This window comes from Marmota monax, unplaced genomic scaffold, assembly GCF_021218885.2.
Source record: "Marmota monax isolate L192 unplaced genomic scaffold, Marmota_monax_Labrador192_F-V1.1 WCK01_AAM20220418_F8-fsc00881, whole genome shotgun sequence".
In the NCBI taxonomy this organism is placed as follows: domain Eukaryota; kingdom Metazoa; phylum Chordata; class Mammalia; order Rodentia; family Sciuridae; genus Marmota; species Marmota monax.
Window position 1 is genome coordinate 66,089 of NW_026694258.1, and position 25,070 is coordinate 91,158.

The window sequence follows — 25,070 nt, forward strand, 5'->3', positions numbered from 1 at the left end:
GGTATCTTAGGGTGGTTTTGATTTGCATTTCTCTGACAGCTAGAGATGGTGAGCATTTTTTCATGTACTTGTTGATTGACTGTATGTCCTCCTCTGAGAAGTGTCTGTTCAGGTCCTTGGCCCATTTGTTGATTGGGTTGTTTGTTTTCTTATTGTCTAATTTTTTGAGTTCTTTGTATACTCTGGATATTAGGGCTCTATCTGAAGTGTGAGGAGTAAAGATTTGTTCCCAGGGTGTAGGCTCCCTATTTACCTCTCTTATTGTTTCTTTTCCTGAGAAAAAAACTTTTTAGTTTGAGTAAGTCCCATTTGTTGATTCTAGTTATTAACTTTTGTGCTATGGGTGTCCTATTGAGGAATTTGGAGCCCGACCTCACCGTATGTAGATCGTAGCCATCTTTTTCTTCTATCAGACGGCGTGTCTCTGATTTGATATCAAGCTCCTTGATACATTTTGAATTAACTTTTGTGCATGGTGAGAGAAAGGGATTCAGTTTCATTTTGTTGCATATGGATTTCCAGTTTTCCCAGCACCATTTGTTGAAGATGCTATCCTTCCTCCATTGCATGCTTTTAGCCCCTTTATCAAATATAAGATAGTTGTAGTTTTGTGGATTGGTTTCTGTGTCCTCTATTCTGTACCATTGGTCCACCCGCCTGTTTTGGTACCAGTACCATGCTGTTTTTTGTTACCATTGCTCTGTAGTATAGTTTGAAGTCTGGTATCGCTATACCGCCTGATTCACACTTCTTGCTTAGCATTGTTTTTGCTATTCTGGGTCTTTTATTTTTCCATATGAATTTCATGATTGCTTTCTCTATTTCTACAAGAAATGCCGTTGGGATTTTGATTGGCATTGCATTAAACCTATAGAGAACTTTTGGTAATATCGCCATTTTGATGATGTTAGTTCTGCCTATCCATGAACAGGGTATATTTTTCCATCTTCTAAGATCTTCTTCTATTTCTCTCTTTAGGGTTCTGTCGTTTTCATTGTATAAGTCTTTCACCTCTTTTGTTAGGTTGACTCCCAAGTATTTTATTTTTTTTTTGAAGATATTGTGAATGGAGTGGTTGTCCTCATTTCCATTTCAGAGGATTTGTCGCTGATATACAGGAATGCCTTTGATTTATGCGTGTTGATTTTATATCCTGCCACTTTGCTGAATTCATCTATTAGCTCTAATAGTTTCTTTGTAGACCCTTTTGGGTCTGCTAGGTATAGAATCATGTCATCTGCAAATAGTGATAATTTAAGTTCTTCTTTTCCTATTTTTATGCCTTTAATTTCTTTCGTCTGTCTAATTGCTCTGGCCAGTGTTTCGAGAACTATGTTGAACAGAAGTGGAGAGAGAGGGCATCCCTGTCTTGTTCCAGATTTTAGAGGGAATGCCTTCAATTTTTCTCCATTCAGAATGATGCTAGCCTGAGGCTTAGCATAAATTGCTTTTACAATACTGAGGTATGTTCCTGTTATCCCTAGTTGTTCTAGAGTTTTGAACATAAAGGGATGCTGTACTTTGTCGAATGCTTTTTCCGCATCTATCGAGATGATCATATGGTTCTTATTTTTAAGTCTATTGATGTGGTGAATAACATTTATTGATTTCCATATATTGAACCAGCCTTGCATCCCAGGGATGAATCCTACTTGATCATGGTGCACAATTTTTTGGATATGTTTTTGTATCCGATTCGCCAGAATTTTATTGAGGATTTTTGCATCTAGGTTCATTAGAGATATTGGTCTGTAGTTTTCTTTCTTTGAAGTGTCTTTGTCTGGTTTAGGTATCAGGGTGATGTTGGCCTCGTAGAATGAATTTGGAAGTTCTCCCTCTTTTTCTATTTCCTGAAGTAGCTTGAAAAGTATTGGTATTAGTTCCTCTTTAAAGGTTTTGTAAAACTCTGCTGTATACCCATCCGTTCCTGGGCTTTTCTTAGTTGGTAGTCTTTTGATGGTTTCTTCTATTTCCTCAATTGATATTGGTCTGTTTAGGTTGTCTATATCCTCCTGACTCAATCTGGGCAGATCATATGATTTAAGAAATTTATCTATGCCTTCACTATCTTCTAATTTATTGGAGTATAAGGATTCAAAATAATTTTTGATTATCTTCTGTATTTCTGAAGTGTCTGTTGTGATATTGCCTTTTTCATCCCATATGCTAGTAATTTGACTTCTCTCTCTTCTTCTCTTCGCTAGCATGGCTAAGGGTCTGTCGATTTTGTTTATTTTTTCAAAGAACCAACTTTTAGTTTTGTCAATTTTTTCCATTGTTTCTTTTGTTTTGATTTCATTAATTTCAGCTCTGATTTTAATTATTTCTTGCCTTCTACTTCTTTTGCTGTTGTTTTGCTCTTCTTTTTCTAGGATTTTGAGATGAAGTATGAGATGATTTATTTGTTGGTTTTTTCTTTTTTTAAGGAATGAACTCCAAGCAATGAATTTTCCTCTTAGAACTAACTGCTTTCAATGTGTCCCATAGATTCTGATATGTTGTGTCTGTGTTTTCATTTATCTCTAAGAATTTTTTAATTTCCTCCTTGATGTCCAGCACTATAACCCATTGATCATTCAGTAACCTATTGTTCATTCTCCAAGTGATACATGCTTTTTCCTTCCTTCTTTTATCGTTGATTTTCAGTTTCATTCCATTATGATCAGATAAGATGCATGGTATTATCTCTACTCCTTTATATTGTCTAAGAGTTTCCCTGTGACATAATATATGATCTATTTTTGAGAAGGATCCATGTGCTGCTGAGAAAAAAGTGTAACTGCTTTATGTTGGGTGGTATATTCTATATATGTCAATTAAGTCTAGGTTATTAATTGTGTTATTGAGTCCTATAGTTTCCTTATTCAACTTTTGTTTGGAAGATCTGTCCAGTGGCAAGAGAGGTGTGTTGAAGTCTCCCATGATTATTGTATGGTGGTCTATTAGACTCTTGAACTTGAGAAAAGTTTGTTTGATGAACATAGCTGCACCATTGTTTGGGGCATATATATTTATGATTGTTATGTCTTGTTGGTGTATGGTTCCCTTGAGCAGTATGTAGTGTCCCTCTTTATCCCTTTTGATTAACTTTGGCTTGAAATCTATTTTATTTGATATGAGTATGGACACTCCTGCTTGTTTCCGAAGTCCATATGAGTGATATGATTTTTCCCAACCTTTCACCTTCAGCCTATGTATGTCTTTTCCTATCAAATGCGTCTCCTGTAGGCAGCATATTGTTGGGTCTTGTTTTGTGATCCATTCTACTAGCCTGTGTCTCTTAATTGGTGATTTTAAGCCATTAACATTTAGGTATATTATTGAGATATGGGTTGTTCTTCCAGCCATATTTGTTTATTTCTGTTACTAAACATGGTTTTTTTCCTCTTTGATTATTTTCGCTCCCTTTACTGTCCTACCTCCCACTGTTGGTTTTCATTGTTATTTTCCCTTTCCTCTTCCTGTAATGTTTTGCTGAGGATGTTTTGAAGAGATGGTTTTCTAGCTGCAACTTCTTTTAACTTTTGTTTATCGTGGAAGGTTTTAATTTCATACTCCATCCTGAAGCTCAATTTCGCTGGATACACAATTCTTGGTTGGAACCCATTTTCTTTCAGTGTTTGAAATATGTTATTCCAGGATCTTCTAGCTTTCAGAGTCTGTGTTGAAAGATCAGCTGTTATCCTGATTGGCTTACCCCTAAATGTAATCTGCTTCCTTTCTCCTGTAGCTTTTAAAATTCTCTCCTTATTCTGTACGTTGGGCATCTTCATTATAATGTGTCTAGGTGTGGATCTCTTATGATTTTGCACATTCGGCGTCCTGTAGGCTTCTAGGATTTGGGATTCTGTCTCATTCTTCAAGTCTGGGAAGTTTTCTCGTATTATTTCATTGAATAGATTGCTCATTCCTTTGGTTTGGAGTTCTGTACCTTCGTGTATCCCAATGACTCTTAAGTTTGGTCTCTTAATGTTATCCCATATTTCTTGGATGTTCTGCTTATGGTTTCTTAACAGTCTTGCTGAGCTGTCTATGTTCTTTTCAAGTTGAAATACTTTGTCTTCATTGTCTGATGTTCTATCTTCTAAGTGTTCTACTCTGCTGGTAGTATTCTCCATTGAGTTTTTAAGTTGGTTTATTGCTTCCTGCATTTCTAGGATTTCTGTTTGTTTGTTTTTTATAACCTCTATCTCCCTGTATAGTTGATCCTTTGCTTCCTGGATTTGTTTGTGTAATTCATTGTCGAAGTGATCTTTCATTGTCTGATTTTGCTGTCTAATGTCTTCCTTGATACTCCAGATCATCTGAAGCATGTATATCCTGAATTCTTTATCTGACATTCCATCTGCTGCAGCTGTTACCTCTTCTAAAGTTGAGTTGACCTGCATTGCTTGTGGTCCTTTCTTTCCTTGTCTTTTCATACTGCTTGTGTTTCTTTCTGCTTGGTGAAACTGTTGTGTTTTTGAAATGTTTTTTTCCCCTATATATTTATATTGCTCTTGTATAGTTGAAAAGTCTCCCTTGCAGGGTTGGGCGGCTGTCTGCCTACCTTGCAGGCGCGGGCGGCGGCTCTGCTCTCTCCTTACTCCAATTGGAGTGTCGTGACTACCACGCCGGCAGGTCACTGGGCCTGTTCTGGGCACGGGCGGCGGCTCTGCTCTGCCCCTACTCCAATTGGGGCGATGAGTGTACCACGCCGGCAGGCCACCGGGTCTGCAGGCGTGGGCGGCGGCTCTGCTCTGCCCCCCCTCCAATTGGTGTGACTTGTCTACCATACCCGCGGACCACTGGGCCTGTTCCGGGCGCGGGCGAAGGCTCTGTTCTGTTCCTACTCCAATTGGGGTGACGTGCCTACCACTCCGGCCGGCTGCTGGGTCTGTTCCACCGGTCAGTCGCAGGTCTGCCTACCTTGCGGGTAAGGGCGGCTGCTCTGCTCTGCCCCTACTCCAAATGGGGTGATGTGTCTGTCGCACTGGCAGGCCACTGGGCTTGTCCCGCTGGTCGGTCGTAGGTCTGCCCACCTTTCGGGCACGGGTGGCGGCTCTGCTCTGCCCCTACTCCAATTGGGGTGTCATGACTACCACGCCGGCAGGTCGCTGGGCCTGTTCCTGGCACGGGCGGCGACTCTGCTCTGCCCCTACTCCAATTGGGGTGACATGTGTACCCCGCCGGCAGGCTCCTGGGCCTGATCCGCCGGTCTGTCGCAGGTCTGCCTACCTTGCAGGCGCGGGCGACGGCTCTGCCCTGCCCCTCCTACCACGCCTGCGGACCGCTGGGCCTGATTTGCAGGTTGGTCGCAGGTCTGCTCACCCTGCGGGCACGGGTGGCGGTTCCGCTCCGCCCCCACTCCAATTGGGGTCACATGACCACCACACGGGTGGGGCCTGATCCGGGCACGGGCGAAGGCTCTGCTCTGCCCCTACTCCAGTTCGGGTGACGTGTGTACCATGCTGGCAGGCCACTGGGCCTGACCCGCCAGTCTGTCGCAGGTCTGCTTACCTTGCAGGCATGGGCAGCGGCTCTGCCCTGCCCCTCCTACCATGCCCGTGTACCACTGGGTCGCGGGTCTGCCCACCTTGCGGGCGCAGGTGGCGGCTCCGCTCCGCCCCCTCTCCAATTGGGGTCACGCGACCACCACGCCAGCGAGCCGCTGGGCCTGCTCCGGGCGCAGGTGGCGGCCCGGCTCCTCCCCTCTGGCTCAACGACAAATCGAGAGAGACTCGGGTGCCTGTGCCTCACCCTCCCTACCAGGAGACCAACTGTTTCTGTCGCTGCTGGTATTGATGAAGTTCTCTCCTCCGCCGCTTTCTGATGACATTAGATCTCTGCCATGTTGGTATCCTATGCGAATGGCAGCATTTCGTTCCCTTTGCCAGGTAACCAAAGCAACGGGTGATTCCTGACCGGCCCTCAGCAGGACCCGGACCGAGAAGCAGTTTCCGCGGGCTCCTTAGCCCTGGGCCAGAGCAGTTCCGGGAGCTGGAACTCGGCCGCTCCGTGCTCGGTGTATGCTCTGATAAGAGCAGGCTCCAAGAAGCACTCAGGCACTGAGCATGAGTAATCTGTTTGCAAGCCGCAGGTGAATGGCAGCCTGAAATTACCTGTTCTATGGCTGAATGAGCTGCAGTCAGTCGAAAACAGGGATGGTGACGTCAGCTCTCCAAGATGGTGTCCGCTGGCCTCCTCTGTGGTCTGACCGGTGTGGAGAACCGAAATGGACCGCTTCCTTCCCCCGTCTCGAACCCAGAATTCAGCACTGAGTACGGTGCTTGCACGGCTGGCAGAAACTGCAGCGCTGTATCCCTGCACCGCTATCTCCTCATTTCCCAGTGCACTCTGTAGACTCTAGCCGTGGGGCGATTTGCTGAATAAGCAGTGTTACCCTCCGTGCGACAAACCTCTCGCGTTTGAGTCCCCGTAGTCGATCCTCGTGCAATGGAAATCCTTCCTCCAGGTTCTGGAGTACCCCACTATTGCTGGAAATTCCTAACAAGATAGCCTTTAGCCGTCCTGACTCGTCATACTCCCACACAGTGACGCAGCACACGGGGGCAATGCACTCCCCTCGCTGCCATCTTCTTCCTCGTCCCTCAGTTTCTTAGTAAAGCCTTTTCTTTGAATTGTTACCATCAATAATTTGAACAATTATTTAATAAAAAATTGAATGAAGAATTTGTAATATGAACTATATTGATATGATCAAGTACAGATAGCATGTTCCTTAGCTATTTGCTGTTTGTTTCTGGTACAGGGAATTGAACCCAGAGCATTTTGCCACAAAGCTACATCTCAATTCTTTTTGTTTTCAGACAGGGTCTTGCTAAGTTGCTCTGGCTGGCCTTGAAATTGTAATACTTCTATCTCAGTCTGATTAAACCTTGTCTTTCACTTGAGAAAATTGTATTTTCACATATGAGCTGAACAAAAAAATATTTTGAGCTACTATATACTGATATTATAGAATCGATATAGTTCTTACATAGGTTACAATATTAAAAAAAGATATAAAGCAATAATGAGATGTACTAAAAAACTACAAATCTTATCTCTCAAACTCTATGCTTTCATTTCTTCAGGTATCTTAAGGAGGTATCTTTCAAAAAGGATGAGATGTATGAATTATCCCCACAGTTCTAAGAAGAGCTCAGAAAAATTTATGAAGGATTTATCTTTGTAACAACACTTTAATCTGTTGTTCATGTTATCAATATTGAAAATAAAATATTTTCTAGAAATTCATTATAATTGTGTTTATGAATCATTTAATTGTGTTCATGAATTCATTCAGCAAACAGTTCCTGGGTAGGTGCTAGGTGCTGGGTACAGGTGTAAGAACTGTACACATCAATGGACACTGTAGACTATATCTCTGCCCTCATGGAGTTCACATTCTAGTAGAGGGGGACAGAAAATAAGCAAGAACAATGCTTACATACACACCTAAATGTAAGGAATTGGCATAATATGTTAGAATGGGATAAATGTCAGAAAATAAATACTCATGGTAAAAATAACATAATGTACAGAGAGTTATGATTTTAAATTGAATGTTGGGGTCAAACCTCAGTGTGAAGTAACATAAGAGCTGTTTGGTGGAAATAAGTAAGAAACTACTTTTTTACTTATGCAAAATTGAAAGATTTAGATTAACTTTGAGGCTTTGATTCAGTTTAAGTTCCCTTCCTATTTACTTACCCTCTTTAGGTTAAGAAGCTAAAATTTTTACAAAAACAGTGGACTTTAAAGATAAATCATAGTGTGAATGACTCTGGTGACCAGCTTTATTTTGGTAACTATACTTCCTCTTTTCTTTTCCCCCTAAATTCTAAGCCATCTCCTTATATCTTACTCTTCTCACAGTCTGAAATGTCTGTCTACAGAGGGCCCACTGAGCAATCATATCAGTTCTTAAATAGAGGCTTGTAAATAAGCCTGGGGAAATCAGGAAATACAGCAGTGTCAACTCATCGATGCACAGGGCATACCCATGATATTAAAGACTGTACAATATGGTTATCTCATGATTGATTTTGTATGTATTCATGGATTGGGGATGATACTGTAAGAACAATAATTATCTTTATGAAACAACATTACAGATAATGATTTTGTCAAACTTGAGGAATAGAAAATGAAATATTACATTGGAAAACTCAATTTTATTCATTTCTATAATTTTCTAGTGACAGTATGGCTGCAAATAAAAATCTCTTGAATTCTGACTTATCTGGAATAAATAAAAGAAGCACAGCAGAAAATTCATTTGTTGATAATCATCAATACTTATGTTTTTATTGTATATCCCCAAATAAGAAGTCAGGTTCTGACTTGAATGTATAAAAAATAAGAAGCATTTTTTAAATGAATGCTTCAAATTTTTTAAAAAAGTGTATCGTTTCATTTTTTTTAATATTTTATATTTTTACATTGACTGATAAAATTGTACTTGCTATAAGCAATGTCATATATATATATATATATATTAATCTAGGTTATCAACATATGCATTACCTTGCACAGTATTATAGTGAGAAGATGATAAATATATTACACTTTTCAAGAATACAAATACATTAATTGAAGACACCCTGTGGTACAATAGATCTCTTGAATTTATACCTCTTATTTAAGGGAAATTTTGTAATCTAGGACCAAAATCTCCCCACCTTTCACCCCAAAACATCCTAACCCCTGTTAATTACCATTTACTGTCTATATCTATGATACCCACATTTTAGATTTGGTACATGAATGAAATGGCACAAAATTGACCTTCTGTATCTTACATATTTTATTGAACATGATTTCTTCCTGATTCATTCATGCTGCTGCCACTGACAGGCTTGTTAGTTTTACAGCTTAATGCTATTCTCTTATACATCACATTTTCACTAGAGATTCATTCACTGATGGACAGGAAAGGTGATTCTATATCTTGACTAATGTGAATAAGGCTGCACTGCAACAAACATGGGAGTATCAGAGTCTCTTAGACATATTGATTTCATTCATTTTGAATATATGAACTCAGAAGTAGGACTGATGAATCAAAATGCAGTTCATTTTTAAAAATCTGAGGACTCTCTATACTTTTTTAAACTATTTTTTAAATTCCCATACTAACATACATTGGCTTCATTAGAGTGAAAAGGCTTTCTCTAAATCCTTGTCAACATTAATTAAGTTTTTCTTCTTACTTATAGCCATATTTACTGGGGTAACAAGGTACTGTGGTTTCCATTTTCATAAACCTGATGACTAATTTGATATTTTTATAAACATGTTGAACATTTATATTTTGAGATGACATTTCAGATAACCATTTTTCACTCTTTTTTTGTTTTTGCTGAGTTATTTGTGTTCCTCATGTATTTTGGATATTAATTCCTTATCATTGGTATACTTTACAAACATTTTCTCCCACTCTATATGTAGGTGATTCCTTCTATGAATTTTTTTTTTCTTTTTTGCTTTGAGGAAGATTCTAGTATTGTATTTAATACTATTTCCCTACTTTTACTTTTGTTACATCTACATTTGAGATCATCTCCAATGAGTCATAGCCCAGAACAATGTCCTACAGCATTCCCCTTATCTAATCATTTCATAGTTTTCAGTCTTTAATCTATTTTGAGATTTTTTTTATATATGGTATGAGACAAATGTCTAATTATATCCTTGAAATGACTATCATTTCTGTTCTCTTAGTCTCTTTGATCTCATATTTTAACATTCATTCTAAAAGCATAAGTAATTTATGTGCAATATCATTACTTTATTCAATATTCTAAATTCCACTTTGCACTTATTTTTCCCTGTGAGTTTTATGCTTTCAATTGTTTTTATTTACTAGCATTTATTTATTTCTGGTTTAGGAATTCTTCAGTATTATTTTATGTTAGATAGGTTGGGATGAATTCCAACAGCTTTTGTTTATGAGGTAAAGTCCTATCCTCTTCAAGAATTTTACCTTATTATTGCACTACAACCAGGTTCTACGGCTCTCGTCTGCCTTTCTTAGCTACAATGAAGGTATTTTGGAGCATGGAATTCTATTTAAATTGATGTTTCTGTAAGACATACAGTTAAGGGGAGTGCTACTCAAACTTCCTGCTCTGCCGCTACTCCACAAAGTTGTTTTTAGAAAAGGAATTGGTGTTAGAGTGAAATCAGTCAGCAAGGGAATTCCTTCATTATACTTGTGTATCCCTTTGAAAATTCCTTATCCAGACAAAAATTTTACATCAGATTTCAACTTTTCTTTGGAGGCAATCTTCACAATCTTTATTTCTGGGTGTGTAGTTATGTCAGGAGGCTATGTCGGAAGAGTTGCTGAACTTCACCAGCTATAACAAATGCTTTAAAATCATGCACATTGACTTGTATGGTGTTATATATTAAAATTTGAGATTTTACATATAAAATTATAACCCTTATTTACTGGCTCTACATCATTCCATCTTAGAGCATCAGAAATTAATTTGAAAATATTCACCACGGGACTGGGGTTGTGGCTCAGTGGTAGAGTGCTTGCCTTGCACATGTGAAGCACTGGGTTCGATCCTCAGCACCACATAAAAATAAATAAATAAAATAAAGGTATTGTGTCTATATACAACTAAAAAATACTTAAAAAGAAAATACTCACCACTATTTTTCTGTCTTAATAGATATTTAATATAATTTATTCCTAGCTGTGAAAAATATCCATTGAGTATGTAAATAAAGAGATAAAACATTGTATCTTGTAATTTTTAGGCATTCCTAATGTTTGATATATTGATATTACACATCCTTTTCATATCTAATTGCTATGAATACATAGCCCAGACTTCCCTTCAATAATCTACAATTTTATCTTTTATCTGTGCATTTGAACTCTTTTGCCTGCTGATCAAACACTTCCTTTTATCAATAAGATGAAAATATTCTCTATGTATTATTTTCAATTAAAAAATTATCTTGTATAGAGGCAAATAAAAGAGAAATTAATTCACAGAATATCATGAATTTTGCATATCTTTTTGTCAAGCATGTTGCACATGAGTTTACTCACATTGCACTAAAATTTGACCTTTTGTCTTGAAAAAGACAGTACATTTTTCTAAAACCCAAAGATATACTGGCTTATTATACATGTCTAAAATTTCAATAAAATGTGACAAGTAACATAGAAACCAAAAGGACCTTTAATGACCACTAAACTTAAAATTATTTCTTTATTGATGGTACATGAGATAAAATTATAGACTATGAAAACATAAATTTTTCAGTGCTCTTTATTTCACATAACTACATCATAGCTAAGTTTGATGAGTAACCATTTCCTTTAAAAAGTTAGTAAGTATTGGCCATGTAGAATCTCATTTTAGTGGAATTCAGATCCTCCTATAATAATTTCTATTCTCATATAAGAAAATATATAGCATGCCTGGACGTTTTCTTAGAAAAAAAGGTGGGGTTATATATTATTTTAGTATTCTGATGATGAAAGATCAAGCAAAATTTTCCTTTTCTCTGTACTTCCAGAGAAAAGGAGGCTTACAGGTCTGGAGTTATGGCTCAGCTATAGAGCTCGCTCCTAGAACATGTAAGGTGCTGGATTCAAGCCTCAGCACCACATAAAATTAAATAAATGAATAAATAAATAAATGGTTTAAAACTGAAGAATGTTTCTAAAAGGGGTGGGTCTTGTAAAAACACATTAGATTTAGAGTTCCCTAAAGAAATACCTTGTCTGGAGGCTAGCAATACATGATGTTTCCTAAGTGCAGGAAAGGCCTACTCCTTCATTTAATGATGCTACCCACTTTGCACTGTCACATTTTCCATTGTAATTTTTTTTTTGCTTTTTTAAAAGCTGTTTTTTCATTGTGACATAAATGTCATAATTTCTTTCACAACACTGCTACAGGTTCAAAGTTTCTGTCTTGGATGTATTTCACTTTATGTTGAGCCAATCTTGGTCATAGCAATAAATTATCTCCCCTAGTTATGTTCTGAAAACTAGTTCGCTGGGCCTTGCTACCTCCAAGTAGTAAAATGTCACTGGGTCTCATGAATTGGTTTGAAAATTGTATTCAGTTGTGGTCCTGATAACCTACACTTTGCATTCAGATTTTCTCTTATGCTATAATTTTCTATAATGCAAAGATGTGTATACATGATTGTCTTTGAAAATTAAGATTAAGCAATTACTAGATGTCTTTTCTTATTAACAAGTTTGTCATTCTGCATTTATCACATTTCTTACCCACACATGCTTGAGAGGGATGATATATATATCATCCCTCTCAAGCATGTGTGGAGATATATATATATATATATATATATATATATATATATATATATATATATATATTATATTGAGTATGACCACAGATTTATTAGAAGATCAAAACCCAATGAGTGGGGATCCTTTTATAATAACATAACAATAGATTTTTTGTGAAGGAAGAGATAATAATATAAAATTACGTTCTCTATGCCCTTTATTATTGTAATTATAACTATATTTTTTCTTTCGATAAAGGCCCTCTGTTTAATAAAAATGTTATAAACACTGTGCCTTAGCTTTCCTTCCATAAAGTAGGGATTTGTTGGAAGTAAATTGATCCCTTTTAAGAACATTTAAATAAAAAATGTTGTTTAAATTATTTTTCTTCTCTATTCAATGTTTTTGTACATGTTTTCCATTTAATTGCTTGGGTATTCATATTTTCCTCCTCATTCGTTTACTGAACAAATATTAATTGATATTCTCCTGTGTTTCAGGTTATTTTCTACATTCTGGGAATACATCAGTGAACAACACAGATAAAAGTTTTTAATGACTCTAGTGTTTAGAAAAAATAATCAAATAAACTGAAGTGTGCAGATATGATATTATGAGAAACAAAACCAAAATGCTAATGGAGGGGAGGAAGTGATGAAGAAGTGAAACATCTCATTTTGATAAGAAAGGACATCCTAGAATAGAAGGTGACCTTAAAGTAAAAGTTGAAAGACAGTAAGGGTAAGGACTATGTGAATATTTAGGGGTAAACTCTAGCTGGTAAAGGAAATAGCCAACTAAAGGTTGGAAAGTTATAAGGCACTTGTCATGCTGGAGGAACAATAAGAAGGTCACCAGAGCTAGGGGAGAATAAGGAGAAAATAGTGAGACAGGGGGAGAGAGGTACGTTGGGACAAAGGGGTCACAAAATGGCTCTTTGAACGATTCTGTGGGGTTTGGTAGGAAGCTATAGAAGATTTGAATGATGTTTATTCTGACTGTAATAAACACAAGAAACTAAAGATAGAAAACAGAGTCTCATGGGGAAATTATCACCATCTTCTGGGAAAGAAGCAACAATGATGTCAGCCAAAGAGAATGTTGTGCCATTGAAAAGGTAAAATTCTCCAGTTTTAAGGGCAGAGATTCCAGTAGGTGCTACTGTACTTCATAGCAAGAAAAAGAAAGGGACAAGGAGCCGAGCATGTGGTACATGGCTAAAATCTAGGAATTTACTGGGGTATGGTAGGAGGATAACAAATTTTAGGCCTGCCTGGGCACCTTAACAAAACCTGCTTAAAAATAAAATTAAAAGGACTGATGATATAGCTCACCAGAACATCCCTGGGTTCAATTTGCAGTACAAAAAAAAAAAAAGGAGGGGTGGGGAAGGATACTTGGAGTATCTACAAAACTTTAGATCAGATAAGATGGAAGGACAATCATTTTGGTTAAGATGGGGAGAAGTTATTTATGCAGGTGTTAACATGGTGGTATCTTGTGTATTGCAGTGTTAATTAGGAGGGTTTTTTAAAAAAATAACTAAGTTAATCATTGAATATCAAAATAATATAATCAAGACTACTATCTGTATTCATCCTATAAATATTTAGTTTTCTGATTCTTTTGATTTTTTAGGCTTTTAATCATTCTGGAACCTATGTGTTCTCCCTATTCTAACTAACTGACTTTACTCAATCTTTTTACCACAATTACTAAAACTGACTCTGGATCATCTTCTGAGTTTCTCACTGGCTATTCCACATGGCTTGAACACTGAAGTTATCTTCCCCTTTGTAGTTAGCAAAATTTCTACTGTTTTCCGGAGTATTTGGGGGCTTGTTCTTCTCAAATAAAGTCAGGGATGTTGGGGAGTTTTTGGAACTTTCTGTTGTTATGGCCTCACTCTCCCCTAGAAAAAATCCTCAAGCCACTGTCCTGGATTGGCAACATCTCTTGTAGAGATACCCTACATCATGAGCAGAACTCTGGACAAGGAAGTTAACTTCTATCTGTTCAATTTGCCTGTTTTACCATGGTAACTATGGTAGAACATAGTTTACCTATGCCTAATGAGCAAGCTAGGGTACAAGTGATTTAAATTTTATTATTCACAGACAGACTGCTGCGCCTAAATTAAAACTTCTATCCCATAAATGGGGAGTGAGTGGAATAAGGGAATCCCTTGCATTTTCCTGGAATTTAGCCTCTGCAATGTAGAGTTGGGAACTGTGTGATAAATGCTCATTGTCTGCTCCTGTGGAAAATATAATATACCTTGGGTGAGAACTGTGGGGAGCAGTCAAGAAGGTTGGTGACATTCATCTATAATGAATGCCATACTTTGCTGGTTGGGGATATGGCAGGAGGGTGGACCCTAGTACTACAGACTCTTGCTGTTTTTACTGAAAGTGTTATGACCTTGAATGTGAATTCATTTGCTAAATGCTCTCTACCACAATTTCTAAAGTCTTTACATTGTTTTTCTAATTTTCACTGTTTATGATTTTTTAACTGGCAAATGGATCCATGAGTTCTTTACCTTTTTGGAAACAAGAATCATTTTAAGAAGTCAACATTACACTGAAAAAAGAAGACAAGATATTGGGCTGGTGTTTTAGCTCAGTGGTAGAGTGCTTGCTTAGCACGTGTGAAGCACTGCTTCAACCCTCAGCACCACATAAAATTAAATAAATAAAATAAAGATATTGTGCCCATCTACAACTAAAAAAAAATTAAAAAAAACAAGACATTAAAAGAAAATTTGAGTGTATCAGAAGTCAATGGTAAAATGTGTTCTATCATATGTGCAGATATAAAAAAAAGGATTAAAAAATAATCTCATGAAAATAAAAGGGAAATCAATAGTGTACAGAAAAGGAATTGAGAGTGGGGGAGGAAGGGAGACTATAGAGAAGCCGTGGGGAATGAAATTTTCCAAATTATGTAATATTCACGTATGAATATACCACAATGAATATACATAATTATATGTCTGTGTATGGGTGTGTGTGTGTGTGTGTGTGTGTGTGTTGAACTAAAATAATTATAGAATGGAAATCAGTAGAGCAAGTAGATCAGGAGGAAGGAGGAGAAGAGGGAAAGAAAAGGTACTGGGGTATGACATGATCAAATTGTGTTATATGTGTGTATGAATATGGCATAATGAATCCCACTGCTATGTATAAATATAATGCACCAAGAAAAAAACTTGAGTATAACATTCCACATGAACATATATGCAAAAATCCTTTACAAAATTTTAACACACCTGTAATCCCAGTGGCTTGGGTGGCTGAGGCAGGAGGATTGCAGGTTCAAAACCAGCCTCAGCAAAAGTGAGGTGCTAAGCAACTCAGTGAGACCCTGTCTCCAAATAAAATACAAAACGGAACTCAGAATATGGATCAATGGTTGAATGCCCTGAGTTCAATCTCTGGTACCCCCCAAAAAATATTTAACAAATTAAATCTACAAATATAGAAAAATGTTACTGCAGCATGATGGACCAGATTTTATTCAAGAAATGCAAGTTTATTAAAACATTCAGTTTGTTAGAATATGAAAATTTACTGCACCAGAATAGCATTGACAGAATCAAAGTGGAAAAAATATATGCCAAAATTCAACACCCATGTGTGCTAAATACTCACAGTAGAGCAGGAATAATGGAAATTTCACCTAATAATAAAGTGTACCCACCCAATTTAAAAATAGGTGATCAAAATATTTAGACACTTAACAAAAGCCTGTGTGTGTGTATAAAAGTCATATATATATATATATATATATATATATATATATATATATGATTTTAATGCACATATAAACTTTAAATATTATATATATTTGATTAAATAATTATATATTATACATAATTAAATAATAATACACATATTATTATATACATAATATTCAATATTTTCATCTTTGTGGAAATTTAATTAAAAACCACAATGAAATACTAAGAGACATGTATTACAATGTCTAAGATTTAAAAAGGCAAATAAGACCAAATATTTTTTTCATTTATACATTCATTCATTATTTATTTTAGTGTACTTATTTAACAAAAAGTATGTTATATGAGCAATATCACTTATTCACTGAACCAAGTACAGTTGACTCTTGAATAATGCAGGGATTGAAAGTGCTGAGCTCCACAGTTAAGAGTCTCTGTCTGACACTGTAAAAAATTATTTATGAACTTTATTAACAAGTTCTGGCATTTTGTTGACTCAGAAATAAAATCAGTATAAAGTTTTATTATAAATTAAAAATGAAGATCTTTAAAATTTTCAATTTGGTCATATAAAAATAAAAAACATTTAAAAACCATTAAAGATATTTTGAAAAAAAGATAATAGGTTTCAAAATAATTTGTTATTACCAAAAAGCGATGCCTTTAGGCAAAAAAATATCAACTCCATGTTGTCCTGATAATGTGGATAATCCTAGTTATCTCATCAAGAGGCAAAAAATAAGCATGTATAGTCTTTTGCTTTAGTGTTTTTTTTATTTCTTATTGCTAGAATTTCATATTCATTTCTTCTTTTTGAATATATTCTTTATTTGTTCTAATTAGATATATATGAAAGTAGAATGCATTTTGACACATCATATATAAATGGAGTATAACTTCTCATAATCTGGTTTTATATGATGTAGAGTTACACAGGTCATGTAACCATACATGCACATAAGGTCATAATGCCAATTCATTCTACTATCACTCCTACTTTCATACCCCATCTCCTCTCCTCACTCCTCTCTGTCTCATCCAAAATACCTCTATTCTCCACCACTTTTACTGTGAATTAGCATCTACATTTCAGAGAAAACACTCAATCTTTAGTTCTTTGGGATTGATTTATTTTGCTTCTATCTATTTACCAGCAAATACTGTAATTTCATTCTCTTTTGAGGCTGAGTAATATTCCATTGTGTATATCTGCCTCATTTTCTTTATCCATTCATTTGTTGAAAGTCACCTAGATTGGTTCCATAGTGAATTGAGCTGCTATAAACATTGATGTGGCTGTGTCACTGTAGTATGTCGATTTTAAGTTCTTTGGGTATAAATGAAGAAATAGGATAATTGAGACAATTGTTTCCATTCCAAGTTTTCTGAGGTATCTCCATAATGCTTTCCATAATGGTTACTCCAATTTGCAGTTCTACCAGCAATGTATGAGTGTACCTTTTTCCACATATCTTCACCAAAATTTATTATTGCTTATATTCTTGATAATTGTTATTCTGATAGGAGTGAGATGAAATCTTAGAGTAGTTTTTATTTGCATTTATCTAATTGCTAGAGATGATGAAAATGTTTATTTTATATATTTGTTGATTAGTTGTATTTCTTCTACTGTGAAGTGTCTGTTCAGTTCTAAGCTCATTTATTGACTGGGTTATTTGTTTTTTTGTTATTAAGTTTTTTGAGTTCTTTATATATCCTGTAGATTAGTGCTCTATGTGAGGTGCATGTGGTGAAGATTTTTCTCCCATTTTGTAGTTTCTCTCTTCATCTTATTAATTGGTTCATTTGCTGAGAAGAACTTTTTAGTTTGAACCCATCCCATTTATGATTCCTGATTTTACATCTTGTGCTTTAAGTGTTTTGTTAAGGAGGTCAGATACTAAGCCAATATGGTGAAGATTTGGCCCTAATCTTTTTCTAAAATAAGCAATTTTAAAGACACTAACATCCTTATAAAAATATATTTCAAACAGAAGGTGTAAACTTAAATACTTCTTGAGGCAAGGGCTTACTTGATGGAACACCTATGTGGATTAATAGCAAACTGGAGAACTCATAGACCTTAGACAAAGGACCTCACTCTGAAACACTCACAAGAGAATAGTATGGACTCAAAGGAGAACAGATTCAATTTTTGCAGTGGGCTTAATAGCCAGGTTCTGCATGGGACCATGGGACTTCTTAAATTTTCATGTTGACTCAATTCACAGTGTGGATATATATGTATCTACACACACACACACACACACACACACACACACACACACAGAGGCCATGTTGGGTACAGGGACCTGGTGTGTAGATAAGGATATATTTGCTGTGAGATTTTATCAAATGGACTGTGTTCAAAGCCACATTTTGTAAGGTAAAGCATGCTCTCTTTTCGTATCTTATAAGATACCATAAAAATCAGGCCCCAAAATAGATTGTCTCAGGAGGTCTGATGGGTTCCTAAAGCCCAGGCATGACCAGCCTGAGAGTGTTCAACACTGCAAACCATGAAGTGTGTGAGAAGACAGATGAAGATGCTTTTAATAATTCATTTTCAGCAGTTCTTAAAAATAATTTTTCGTTATCAGAGTGTATTTTTTACAAGTATAGTATAAATTAAAAATAGAGGAAAAATTCTTCAATGAGGTACTCTCAGTCCTTTTTAGAATATTTTTATTTTCCGCAAATGTGAAAAAAACCTTGTCTATAAACAAACTGAAGGAACATGTTTTTTTCTACATCAAAAGTCTTTTTGTTCCCCTGTACTTGCATATATTTCTATATATTTCTTTCCTTTTCCTTTTTTCCCTAATTGAGCCTCACCACTGAGAGATAAGTCCCTTTTATAGAACTTGTCAATGATAATTAAATTCCTCTGGCTCATCAAAGGCCTTTTTTTTGTTTTGCATTTATTAAGATCAAGCCTATTTCCAGGCTGTGTTCAGTGGCACACTCCTGAAATATCAGATACTGAGACAGTTTGGGTGGGAGTGTAACAACTGCAAAACTTGTCTGGGCATTTTAGCAAAACCCTGTATCAAAATAAAATTTTAAAAGGACCGGTAATGTAGGCAGTGGTGGAAAATCCCTTGCTTCTCTTCCCAGTACTACACACACACACACACACACACACACACACACATGATTAATTCACAAGTACATTTTGCTGTTCTGCATTGCTTTACTCTAATTAAAAAAATAAATTGGTAGAAAAGATAGCTTGAAAAAAAGAAATTGGTGACTAAATTTCTCTTTTGTGTACTAATATATACTTAAACGACCTTAAAGAAACCTGTAATTTCCAGTATTTCTTTAAAAGAATGAATGTTGAAATTCTTCTGAATGTATCACTGTTAAAAAAAGAGATGTCAAATAATTGTAAATAAAGTTGATCTAAATGTACCTTGTTTTTTTGCTTCAATGATTGCTGTGTCCATCAGCAGGTCTGATGCTGTGCCTGTGTTCTCATGGTCGACAGCAAAGTGCAGAGCAGTGCTGCCCCTGGCATCCACCACATTTGGATCTGCACCAGATTTCAGCAAAATCATATAACATTCTTCCTCCTGGAATTGTACAGTGTGACAGGACTGCACCAAGAAAGGGTATATCAACTCCAGGAATTCACATTTAATATATGACAGGATTCACCAACTAGCCACACTTGAAAAAAAATGCATTGGTTCTAGGAATTCTAATGAAATTCATCTTCAGATACTATCTACCTTAACCAGAACGGTGCTGCTGTTACTGTCACAGAAGTTAATGCAGCATTTCTTCTGTATCAGGAGTGTCACCACTTCTGGATGGCCACAGACACAGGCATAATGAAGAGCAGTCCTATGAAAATGAAAGGATTTTCAGGAAAGTATAGAACACTATGTCCAAATAAAAAATAAGTTATAAAATTGCAAATGTTTAATATCATACTTACTCCTTTTTTCCAAATAAATATTTAATTATTTTCTGCAGAAAGTATGATCTTTCTTAGGCCTTACTACTGAAAACATCAATTACCTACTGGCAGTGGGGTGGGGCTGTTGTGCTGGGGTTGCAAGCCAGGACCTCACTCATGCTAGGCAATCATGGTACCCTCGAGGTACATCCCCTGCCCAGAGCAGCCAAGAAAAAATAAGGAACATGGATGTCACAGCACAACCTCACTTGGAGTCTTACTGTAACCTCTGTTACTTACTAGATATTGCCTAGCCTTTGTATATGTCCCTTTCTTCACCCATAAACTGGGAATGAAGTAGTAGTTACCTAATAGGATAACACAGTGATGCTTAAGAGAGATTTTATGAAGAGGATGTAGAAATTCCAGTAAAAATGACAGTTCAATACTTGCCCTGAACTGCAGCCATGACAATGTTTCAAAATGATAACATTTGCATGAAGTAAAATAACACAAGTATACCTACTGGGCAGATGGGTTTGATTAAGGATCATAGACTGCAATCAGTACAAGAGGATCTTCTTACATTTATTCATCCTCAGTGTTGGAATGCAACTTAAAATTCATGAAGTTCCACAGTGGTAATTGGCAGCACTGGTGAGATATTCTTCATACTCAGTATCATCTCACAATCTGTGGTGCCTTACATTAGGTCAAATCAATACAAACAAAAGATCATTGAGAGTGCTTCTCATAGGCTTGGCATTTGATTAGATGTTACTAGTTAAAATTGCAGTGTACAGCCCGCACCTCCCTTCACAAGAGCAGTCTGGATGTCTTGGGCAGGATGAGATTGGGGATAGGGCCAGTACAGGCTCCAAAGTCAGACCAGGCTTGGCAATAATTGTTTTTGGAACTGATGGGTGAGCCCGGGCCTCCATAAGCATGGAGGAGATAAAGTCCAGTCCCATGCCAGCAGAGGATGGGCCCATGGTTCATTGGCATTCCAACAAAATAGGAGTCACCCACCCTCCCTCACAAGAGGTCCACCACATCATGGGCAGCCTAGCCCTCTGCTTAGCTCTGCTCAGTGCACCCTGGACATCCCGGGGGCTTTGGCTCTGCTGGGAGCACTATCTCGCCACCTGCTTTGATGCAGTTCAGATCCAAAATGATGCCAATGTTTCTAAGAGTGTACCTTAGTAACAATGACCAGCACTGCACAGAAGTTCCAGTTATTCCAGAGACAATATGCAGAGATGTGTTAAATCTGTGCACAGAGGCTGGCAAGAGTGACTGATGTTTGGCTGAAGTGTGGTGTGCCTCTGAATGTCTAGTTGCTCATAATAAGAGAATGTTTGACATTCTTTAATGATTTGGAAGTCAGAGAAGTGAAGTTTGTTTCTTCTTTCCTCATGAATGCCCTCTGGCAGGGACATTGTGAATGGACTAAGGTTTCAGGATCAAAGTCCCAAGAGAATGATGTAAAAATGCCTGCTGAATGTGAAAGAAAGGAGAATGGCATTAATAATCCTAAAATAAATCTGGGGCTTTCTGAAATTAAAAAAAAAATAGCATCTCACCAGCAGCAATGGATTGAAGCCCAGCATAAAATGCTGGCTACAAAGCAATAGCACTTGAAGTTTTTTAAAAAAACAAGATTAGTGTCAACAAAAACAAGCAGTGGAGCAGGAGAAGCTTAATAGTCTAAAAGAAGTATCTGAGAATCAGGAAGCCAAGCTAAAAAAATGTGAGTGTACTTAAAGTTCATGTGGAACAGAAGAGGCTAAGCAAAGGGATACTTGTAGAGGAAATTGAAAAGATGAACAGTATGTTCCAGCAAAAACAAAGGGAGCTCATTCTAGCAGTGTCAAAGGTAGAAGAACTTACAAGGAAGCTAGAGATACTCAAGAATGGCAGGATTGATGGCCACGATGACAACCAGTCAGCTGTGGCTGAGCTGGATCACCTCTACAAGGAAGTGCAGTTAAGAATTTGAATCAAGAGCAGAATGCCAAGCTGCAACAACAGAGGGAGTGTTTGAATAAATGCAATTCAAAAAGGGCAGTCATAGGAAAGCAAATTATGAGCTGAGGAACTCACTGTGGAGAAAGAAGGCAGCACTGCAGAAAAGTGAAGATCTTCCAGTTTCATCTAAAGGAAATCTTCCTCAGCAAGCGGTGTCAGCCCTAAGCCATGTGGCTGCAGTAGATCCATCTATCCAGTCCTCTACCATTCTAAGGATGCCATGGAGGCCTGAACTTCTGATGAAGCCAGCTCTGCCTGATGGTTCCTTGGCCATGCAGACTTCAGAGCAGCCAATAAAGATATAAACATGGTCCAATATGATATCTAGGTCCATGGCACAAACTAAAGGCTCTAACATCCATTCAACTGGTCCTGATTGGAGCTCTTCAAATGCAGATCTTTTCCTGAGTCCAGGCTCTTCTGTACCCCAAATTACTGGGAATGCTCTGGACCAACCTGATGATGGGGTAGTTCTACTGAGGGAGAAAGAGAAGAACATGCCTCCATTCTTGATGTTCGACCCAGTAGACAAGTGTGCTGCCCAGCCCTCCTTTGGTACACTCAGGAAAACCCAGAGCAGTAAAGATGTCTTGTGGAATGCTCAGGCTGCAAATACAAATTGGTTAAAGTACCACCTCCCGTCCCCAGAAAACCAAAACAAGTTAATTTGTCTTATTTTGGACAAGTCTATCAATCACCTTCTGACATTAAGCCCAAATGAAAATCCTCAGCTGTTGCTAACAGTCGTTACAACCATTGGAAATAATCCCAAACCAGCAGGGCAGCAGCCAAGGGTGCTGCTACCTCCCAGCATACCTTCAGTTGGCCAAGATGAAACCCTTTCTCCAGGGTCTAAGCAAGAAAGTTTACCTGCTGCTGCAGTCTGGTCCTTTACCTCACTGTCATTCAAAGATGCTTGCTGTTGGTCCAGGCTTCAGAAAAACTCAGACATGGCATCCAGCTCTATATATTCCATGTATACACAGCATCAGGTTTCAGAAAAAAAAAATTACAGCAGATTGTGCAGAGTGCACTAAGACACATACCAGACTCACATTTTGCAAGTGTATATGACAAGCCTGTGATTGCTACGTCCTAAATTCACAGCAGCTTCCAGAGAACTCCAACAGCCAGGGCAAGCATGGCAGTTCAGAACCTGAAACAGAACCTGTTTCTTCAGTTCATGAGAACCATGAAAATAAAAGAATTCATTGACCACTCAGCCTAATCAAATTATTGCCTTTCTCATCTATCCATTACCAAAACCATAGTGATGCTGACTTAGAAACCTTATGAAAGAAAGTGTCTAATGCACCAGACCACTAAAGAAATGTAGCTCTATTACAGAGCCAGAGGGTCCTAATGGACCAAATATTTAGAAAATTTGTATCAGAGCCCACAATAGCTGCAATGGAGACCATCTCTGTCCAATCATACCCATCTAAGTCATCAAACTCGATGACTCAGGAGGCTCCACATGAATTCTGAATCCATATTTATATATGGAGCCAGAGAAGGAGGTGGTCTCTTTAGTTTCTGAGTCACTGTCCCCAGAGAATGTGGGGAATGCCAGTTCAAAGAACACTGACATGGCCAGCATCTTCTCCTAGCCTTGATTATGTGCCTAAAGGAGTCCCAGGCAACAGCCCAAATCTCCAGAACAATGCAGAGGAACCAATTCCAGAGGCTCCCCATCTGCTTGCAGTCTATCTGGAGGACAGCTCCCCATATCCACCTCTACACTACCCATGTGGGGAGTCTGAAGTGCTGGAGAAGATGCTGTGAACATGTGCCTACCTGAGACCACTGGGCAGGACTCCCTGGCTCCTGGAAGAAGTACAAAATTTCTTAAACCTGGCTCAGAGGGTGAAAACTGGAATGAGGGTGAAATTCAGTGTTCTTGCTTTACTCCTAGATTTATCTTTGGCAGGAGAGTTTGACCTCATGCAGAGAGTTATTTATAAGGTCGATAACCCAAGCCTGCCCAATGATGAAGGCATCACAACTCTCCACAATTCTGTGTGTGCAGGTCACACAGAAATCATTAAGTTCCTGGTGCAGTTTGGTGTGAATATAAATGCTGCTGACAGTGATGCATGGACCCCATTGCATGTTACTACCTCACGTAACAACATCCAGGTGTGTAAGTTTTTAGTATTCAGGAGTAGCTGTGTTTACCATGACCTACAGTGACATGCAGACTGATGCACATAAGCCTGAGGAGATAGAGGAAGACTACACATAGTGCTCTCAATTTCTGCATGGATTTCAGAAAAAATGGCATAATAATATAAGAGTCACTTATGAACTTTGGTATTATGAGCTTTAGAATGATAATTTACTTCCCATGAAAATAGGAGTCTGTGTGACAGTCGTTCACAGGAAAAACCAAGATAAAATTCAGTGGTGGAGAACCACAGATCCTCCTAATCACCATCAGAATGCTCTCAGCTTATTAAAGGAATTTCATATCACCTAAGAACAAGCTTGCAAAATTGTTTGTCAATGTTCTCATTGTGTAATACACACTCCAGTTTTAAATTACTTCCTTCTTGATTCATAGCAAAAGTGTTAAGGTATCAAAAAGCCTTAATGAGAAACAATGTTTTTATGAGTTTTCACAGAGGATTAATTAACCATTCCTTGCTAATTACAAATGTACTGTAGAAATTATGTGGAAAATATTACTAAGGCACATGCAACATATTTGTCTTTAGCTTCATCTGCCACTATATTCATCACTATTATAATAAGAAAATTTTAAAAAAAATTATGCAATTCATTAAAAGATTCTTTATTTCAGTACAACTAGACAACAGCTCCCATTGGCACACATCAGTTACACAGAAACAAGAGCATGAAGAAAGAGGTGGGTGTTTGTAAACAGCAAATGGTCTTTGCCACATATTCAGAACATTTTAGGGCTATTAGGAAACAACCCAGATACCATAGACTTCATCAGTCTTAGAAATAAAACAGAAGAAAATCGTATGAGGGGGAATTTGTGTAATATCTGAGAATTATTAGGCTTTAAGAATTGTGCTTTGGTGATTTAAGGCACTGGCTAGAATATCTAGTACCCACTTTATCTGCTTATCCAACTCAATTCAAATTTGAGTTAA

The 25,070-nt window shown here is 37.4% G+C and overlaps 2 pseudogenes; one reads left to right on the plus strand and one right to left on the minus strand.

Moving 5' to 3' along the window:
- Nucleotides 1-25,066, minus strand: part of LOC124108574 (melanoma inhibitory activity protein 2-like) — a 90,370-nt pseudogene extending 65,304 nt beyond the window's left edge.
- LOC124108573 (apoptosis-stimulating of p53 protein 2-like) lies at nt 21,074-24,427 on the plus strand (annotated as a pseudogene).
- Nucleotides 25,067-25,070: the final 4 nt, after the last annotated feature.